Raw genomic sequence first — 8490 nt, 5'->3', positions numbered from 1 at the left:
TCTACACTGCTCAGAGGAGATGAAGTCAGCATGATCTCTTGGAAGACCTATTGGCAGTGTGCGTTAAAATTTAAGTATACTGACCCTTTCAGTAACTCTTGGATTGAGCCTACCTAAAAATACTCACAGAAGTTCACAAACATATCTATGAATGGTTTTCTTTGAGGCATTGTTCCTCCTACTGAACACTTAAAAATAATCCATCAATAGAGGAATAATTAAGTAGATTAGGGTACAGCTCAGAAAATGAAACATTATGCAGGCATAAAAAGGAGTTAAAGCTATATGTTCTATCTTAAGAAGTATTCACGATGAGGCCGGGCACAGTGGCTCACACCTGTAATCCCAGCACTTTGGGGGGCCGAGGTGGGCAAATCACCTGAGCTCAGGAGTTCCAGACCAGCCTGAGCCACATGGTGAAACGCCATCTCTGCCAAAAAAAAAAAAAAAAAAAATACAAAAATTAACCAGAAGCAGTGATGTGCACCTGTAGTCCCAGCTACTCAGGAGGCTGAAGCAGAAGGATTCCCCTGGGCCCGGGAGGCAGAGGTTGCAATAAGCCAAGATTGTGCTACTGCACTTTAGCCTGATGACAGAGTAAGACGCTGTCTCAAAAAAAAAAGTATTCAAGATTAACTAAGTGAAGAAAAAGTAAGTTGCATTAGACATAGCGTAATCCCTTTTTAGTAAAATAATGGTTATGTATTTTATTAGTTTTCTATTGCTACATAAGAGATCACCAAAAACTTAGTGACTTAAAACAGCACCCAATTATTATCTGATAGTTCTGTAGGTTAGAAGTTGGGGTGGACCACAAAGCCAAAATCAAAGTGTGGGCCAACTTGGTCTCTTCTCTGAAGCCCGGGAAGCAGCCACTTCCAATGTCATTCAGGTTGCTGGCAGAATCCGTCCCATGCCGCTATAGGACTGGGGTCCCTGTTTCCTTGCTGGCTGTCAGCTGGCGTCTTGGCTTCTGATGGCTGCCTGCATTTCTTGGTTCCTGGCCCACTCCATCTTCAAGTTCAGCAATGGTGCGGCACATTTCAATCTCTGATTTTCTCTTCTGCTACCAGTTGGGAGAAATTTTGTGGTTTTGGGGCTCATGTGATTATATTAGACCCAACTGGATCATCTCTGTAACATCAACTCAGACATAAAATCCAACCAAATCACAGCAGTGATAGTTCATCATAGTCAGAAATCCTGGGGATTGGAAGGCGTCATCTTTAGGGGGCCATTGTGTCTGATGCACGTATAAATGTACACATATGTAACCTATAGGATGAAATATGCACAGGAAAAAGCCAGGAAGATAATACAGAAAAAGTCACCAGAGGCTGTCCTTGAATTTAGAATTGCAGGGGACTTTCCTTTGTCAGCCACCCACTTTCATATGTGAATTTCTTACAATGACTGCAGTAGATGGTTATTAGTGTTTCCTTCAGTATCCACGCCCTTCCTTCTACGTCAGTGCTGGGACCTTGTGTTGAGGGCACTGTCCCTCCCTCCTGATTAACTAACACCGGACATCTCTGCCATCTACAGGGACTAACCCTGTAGATGGCAGAGATGTCCGGTGTTAGTTAATCAGTGTGTCCTGTTGCCCTGGCACAGTGATTGGTTTGGGAATGAGTAAATAACCTCATTTGAGTCAAGGAAGAAGTTTACTGTTCCTTCAGAAAAGAGAGGCTTCCTGCCAGGCGCGGTGGCTCACGCTTGTAATCCCAGCAATTTGGGAGGCCAAGGTAGGTGGATCACCTGAGGTCAGGAGTTTGAGACCAGCCTGGCCAACATGGTGAAACTCCGTCTCTACTAAAAATACAAAAAATAAGCCAGATATGATGGCGTGTGCCTATAATCTCAGCTACTTGGAAGGCTGAGGCAGGAGAATCACTTGAACCCAGGAGACAGAGGTTGCAGTGAGCCGAGATTTCTACGCCATTGCACTCCAGCCTGGGCAACGGAGCAAGACGAGCACTAGGGCTACCAGAGAAGCCCCACTGTCTGCTTGGACAACATAGATGAAACTGTGACATCTGGAACAGCTATAGCCCTTTAACTGCAATAGGGGAAGACCTGGAGGCGCCAGACAGCGGAGGCAGAGCACAGGGAAGAGCCAGATCTTGGTGACATGATTTGCATCCATGGATAAACTTTGCCAGCAACTACTTGATCGACTTCCAGGTTTTTCAATTACATGAACCAAAAAATGCTGCCCCCGCCTTTCCTCTTCCAGACAGAGTCTCACTATGTTGCCCAGGCTGACCTTAAACTCCTGATCTCACGAGAAAACTGCCTTTCTTACAGGTCAGTTCGCATCCAGGTCTCTCTTCTTTGTAACATAAAAATGCCTGATACACCTATTTTTGCAATCAGAATTTAACTAATTAACACAAAAGCAATAAATACATTCCCCAAGGTCATATCTTCTCTTACCAGCTTTAAGAAAGCCTGCAAGTTATTTTTAGTTCTTCCTTTGTCCTCAGATATTTCTGGCTTTTGAATAAAATACGAAAGTGCTGCATTGAGTGATCTTACATGAAGCTTTTACTGTCCTGAAAGAGGTTAATAGATCGGGACTACTTGAATTCAGAAAATATTTTGAGCCCCCACTGTGGACAAAGCCCCATCAAGGGAGTGGTGAGAGCCCAAGATATCATTAGATGTGGCCAGGCACGGTGGCTCACACCTGTAATCCCAGCACTTTGGGAGGCCGAGGCGGGTGGATCATGAGGTCAAGAGATCGAGACCATCCTCGTCAACATGGTGAAACCCCGTCTCTACTAAAAATACAAAAAATTAGCTGGGCATGGTGGCGCGTGCCTGTAATCCCAGCTACTCAGGAGGCTGAGGCAGGAGAATTGCCTGAACCCGGGAGGCGGAGGTTGCAGTGAGCCGAGATCGCGCCATTGCACTCCAGCCTGGGTAACAAGATCGAAACTCCGTCTCAAAAAAAAAAAAAAATAGATATCATTAGATGCAAGTTCTGCCCCAGGGTTCAGTGAGAAACAACCTGCCTTCATGAACAGCATCCAGTAGGAGGGAAGCTCCCTGACGCCAAGCACGTTATCTGGTTTACTGCTGTATCTCCGGTGCCTAGATTAGTGCCCGGCATGTTGACAAGTATGTATTTTTATAATTGAATAAAAATAATAGAAATGAATAAATGAATGGAACCATTACTTCTTCCGGTTATACCAGTGTGGACTTAAAAAATGGAGTCAATGTGCCAGAGTCAAACAACTTGAACTTCAAAAGGGTGCCCTTGAAGTTGTTAGTGGAACAGCTCTTTGCTCTCTCCTTTCCTGGAAGCCAGGCTCTACTTGAAGGGGCAGGGCTGGGCAGGGCTGGGCTGGGCTGGGCTGGGCTGGGCTGGGCTGATAGATGACAAATGCCATAAGAAGCTCAGCTCCTGGGCTGGGCACGCTGGCTCACACTTGTAATCCCAGCACTTTGGGAAGCCGAAGTGGCAGATCACCTGAGGTCAGGAGTTTGAGACCAGCTGGTCAACATGGCAAAGCCCCGGACAAAGATAGTGTGGCACATATACACCATGGAATACTACGCAGCCATAAGAAATGATGAGATCATGTCCTTTGTAAGGACTTGGATGAATCTGGAAACCATCATTCTCGGCAAACTGACACAAGAACAGAAAACCAAACACCGCATGTTCTCTCTCATAGGCAGGTGTTGAACAATGAGAACACGTGGATTCAGGGAGTGGAGCATCACACACTAGGATCAGTTGGGACAGCAGGGAGTGGGGAGGGTGGGGAGGGATAACGTGGGGAGAAATGCTGGATATAGATGAAGGGGGAATGGAGGCAGCAAACCACCTGGCTATGTATGCACTTATGCAACAACTCTGCAGGATCTGCACATGTACCCCAGAACGTAAAGTACAAAAAAAAAACCATGGCAAAGCCCCATCTCTACTAAAAAAAAAACACAAAAATTAGCCAGGCACTGTGGTGCTAGCTTTAATCCCAGCTACTCGGGAGGCTGAGGCAGGAGAATCACATGAACCTGGGAGGCAGGGGTTGCAGCGAGTTGAGATCACGCCATTGCACTCCAGCCTGGGCAACAAGAGTGAAACTCCATCTCAAAACCTTTCCTCTCTTCTGATAACTGGGCTTTTGTCAGGGCGTGGAATTGGTCAGTCTGACTCCTTTGTCCCTTAGGAAGCAGGTTCTCCCAAGAGGCTCCCAGGCCCCCAGGCTCCTGCCCAGCAGGCTGCTATGTGGCAGGAGGACACTGGCCGGAACCAAATGTGTGTGCACCCAGGAGGGGGCATAGGAAAGGCTCGAGTTGTAGCCTCCAGGCCAAACGGACACCCAAGCCAAAGTCTGGCAATGCTAAGAGCTGTCACAAAGGACAGATAGGACAATGGCAAGAGGACAGGGATTGGGTCCCATGTTGGGGGAAACTGGGAGGCCTCCTTGGAGGATGTGAAATTAAACCTGTGCAAAAAGAATGCAAAGCACAAACTACCTTCCTTCCTCCCCTCCCTCCCTCTTTTCTTTTTTCCTTCTTTCTTTCTGCCTGCCTTTCCTTCCTTCTGCCTTTGATTGAGGTGATTTGGGCTGTACATAACAGAATATCCAAGTAGAAAATGTATAAACAGGACGACAAGGGCTCAGGATTGGTTAAGTCAGCATCTCGGCCGTGTCAGGGCTCTGAGCTCCTTCTCGGTAGTTCTGCTGTCTCCCACTTCCTGGGGCAGGATGGCTGCCATGGTTTCGACATCTCAGCCTTGCATAGGAATGTCCAAAAGGAGAAAGAGGCATTTCTTCTCATCTGTCTGCTTTAACCAAGATGAAAACATTCCCTGGAAGTATCCCCCCACCACATGGCCCCCAGCCAACTTGCGTCAGTTCTGGTTGACCAGAACCCAAACACATGCTTACCCTAAGTAATTACTGCCAAAGAGAGATGGCTCAGCCTGATCATGGTGCGTCCCCAGGGCAAGGGCACCGAATCAGCTCTCTGAACCAGAACAAAACTTGAGTTCCATTAACAAGGAAGAAAGAGGGAATGGCAGTTGGTTGGTTAGGCAGCCACTGTATTCCCAGCACCATGCTGGGTCCTGAATCAGCCATGGGCAGGCAAGTACATTTCCTTCCTGCAGGTAGTGTCCAGTTAGGGACAGAGGGAAAGGACATTCCTGGCAGGGAGGATGAGCAGATGAGCTTTCGTCAGGGCCCTGAGGGAAGGGACATCTGACAGATGGTGAAAGAGGACAGCCCTGACACAGGAGCCAAATGTCACCCACCTTGGACACTTACTCAGGAAATATTCTGCTCTGAGATTCAACACCCAGATCTTCCCCAAGGCCTCCACTGTGATCACACTTTCTGGTCATAGAATATCCAAGCAGAAATTGTATAAACAGGACAATAAAGGCTTAGGATTGGTTAAATCAGCATCTCAGCCATGTCAGGGCTCTGACTACTCCAGGTACTTCCTATAAGTGGAATCGCACAATATTTGTCCATTTGTGACTGGATTATTTCACTGAACTTCATGTTTTCAAGATTCATCCATGTTGTAGCATGTGTCCGAATTTCTTTCCTTTTTTTTCTTTCCCCCACCCCCGGAGACAGAGTCTTGCTCAGTCTCCCAGGCTGGAATGCAGTGGCGCAATCTCAGCTCACTGCAACCTGCAAAGGTTCTATTTCAAATAAGTTCACAGTCACAAACACCAGGGGTTAGGACATCAACATATCTTTTAGGGGACACAATTCAGCCCACAACAGCAACGTAAAGAAACGGAGATTCGAGGAAGGTCAATGCCAACATGGCTGTTCTTAATAGAATCCAGCTGACCCTGGGGAGACAGAGGGAGGAAACAGATGAATGGGTAAACAAAATGTGGTGTACACACACAAAGAAATATTACTGAGCCTTAAAGAAAGGAAATTCGTCCAGGCACGGTGGCTCATGCCTATAATCCTAGCACTTTGGGAGGCCTGAGGTGGGTGGAGTTCGAGACCAGTCTGGCCCACATGGTGAAATACCGTCTCTACTAAAAATACAAAAATTAGCAGGGGATGGTGGCACACGCCTATAATCCCAGCTACTCGGGAGGCTGAGGCAGGAGAATCACTTAAATCCAGGAGGCAGAGGTTGGGTTGTTTCTACCTTTTGGCTATTATGAATAATGCTGCTATGAAAATTGACATACAGGCCAGGCGTGGTGGCATATGCCTGTAATCCCAGCACTTTGGGAGGCTGAGGCGGGCAGATCACTTGAGGTTGGGAGTTAGAGACTAGCCTGACCAACATGAAGAAACCCCATCTCTACTAAAAATAGAAAAAATTAGCCAGGCGTGGTGGCACATGCCTGTAATCCCAGCTACTTGGGAGGCTGAGGCAGGAGAATCGCTTGAACCCAGGAGGCAGAGGTTGCTGTGAGCCAAGATGGCGCCACTGCACTCCAGCCTGGGCATCAAGAGTGAAACTCCATCTCAAAAAAAAGAAAGAAAGAAAACTGACATACAAATATCTGTTCCAGTCCCTGTTTTCCATTCTCTTGGATACGTATGTAGGAGCAGAATTGCTGAGTCTGAAGGTAATTCAATATTCAAAATTTTCAGGAACTGTTTTGTAGAAACTATTTTCCGCATGGGTTTCCACAGTGACTTCACCATTTTACATTCTCAGCAGCAAAGCACCTAGGGTTCCAATTTCTCCACATCCTCTCAACACATATTATTGTCTGCTTTTTCATAATAGCTGTCCCAGGCAGTGTGAGTTATGGCTTTTATTTCCTCCAGGCTATTTTGCATCAAGTGGTCAAGGACCCTCTTGGTAATGCACCATTAACTTGACTTTGACTCTTCACCCCACAACCAGCTGACTTGGCTGTCATCTCCCGATATGAAAATCCAGTTGGCTTAGCCAAGCATGCAGATGAACTCTTTTGGGGTCTGGTGTCTACCTCTGGTCCAGTCGGCTCTGGCCAGAGGGTTGACGGGAGGTAGTCCATGAGGCTTCCCTTTCCAGGGATGTGGTGAGTGGCTTTCTAGACAGGATTACTGGGGTAGGCAAGGGCAGACTTGTGTAGCGTAGACCCATGGACACAATGCTGGGCGGGACACATGTTTTCTGTAGTTTGATGACAAGGAACTGGCCATCAGAAACGAGTTTGTCCACACACCAAGAGGGAAGGCATCTCCTATAAACTTGAGTTAATCAAGTTCTCCATCCCCAGAATAGCTATCAGAATGTTCTTTTTTCTTTCACTCTTTCTTTCCTTCCTTCCTTCCTTCCTTCCTTCCTTCCTTCCTTCCTTCCTTCCTTCCTTCCTTTCTCTCTCTCTCTCTCTCTTTCTCTCTCTCTCTTTCTTTCTTTCCTTTCTTTTCTTTCTTTCTTTTTTTTCAGATGGAATTTTGCTCTTATTGCCCAGGCTGGAGTGCAATGGCGCCATCTTGGCTCACTGCAACCTCCACCTCCCAGGTTCAAGTGATTCTCCTGCCTCAGCCTCCTGAGTAGTTGAGATTACAGGCATGTGCCACCATGCCTGGCTAATTTTTTTCCAGTAGAGACAGGGTTTCTCCATGTTGATCAGGCTGGTCTTGAGCTCCTGACCTCAGGTGATCCACCCACCTTGGTCCCCCAAAGTGCTGGGATTACAGGCGTGAGCCACCATGGTCTGCCCAGAATGTTTATTCGTTTCCAGTGAGAAGCAGGTGGGCCAAGAGGAGAGTCATCAGTAGGGGCAGATCTGTGCAGGTTCCCAAGCAGTCCTGCCTTACAGGAAGCTCGATTTTAATCAGAGACTGTGGTGAGGGTGGCATCAGAGCAAGGGATGCCGGGGGACTGCCCATCCCAGGGACCAGAAGCCAGGAAACCCTCAGCTCAGTCAACAGCTGGCTTTTTGTGTCTCCTTTATTGGTGCTCTTGGATGGCAACTCTTGACAGTCAGATACCAACCCCTCTTTGAGATTCTGATAAAAAGCCACGGACTCACTAAAACCCCACATAAGCACCTGGTTTTGCATGCAGTGTTATGGCTTTTAGACAATGCTATGTGTCCACCAACATTTCCCTTTCCTCCTGGGCATGCAGGCACATCGCATTTCCCAACCTTCCCTGGGGTTAGTGAGGGCACAAGACTGAACTGAGAGGGAAGAAATGATGGACACCACTCCCAGACCTGGTCCCTAAAACCTTCCTCACCGTCTTCCACTCTTTCTCTCTTCTCCCTGTCGGCCAGATGCAGAGGACCCAGGGAAGGACTCTAAGCCCTCCCAGCAAGCAGAGGGGTGAGTCCAAGCACCCGAATGACGGTATGGACCCTAGGCTCCCACCCAGAGCCAACCTGTGCTGCACTGTGACCGAGTAAGAAGGAAAGATGTGGGCCAGGCACAGTGGCTCACATCCGTTATCCCAGCACTTTGGGAGGCTGAGGCAGGCAGATCACCTAAGGTCAGGAGTTCAAGACCAACCTGGCCAATATGGTGAAACCCTGTCTCTACTAAAAAA

The sequence above is a fragment of the Cebus imitator genome, unplaced genomic scaffold (genome assembly GCF_001604975.1).
Source record: "Cebus imitator isolate Cc_AM_T3 unplaced genomic scaffold, Cebus_imitator-1.0 Scaffold655, whole genome shotgun sequence".
Lineage (NCBI taxonomy): Eukaryota > Metazoa > Chordata > Mammalia > Primates > Cebidae > Cebus > Cebus imitator.
Note: the sequence above shows the minus strand (reverse complement) of the source record.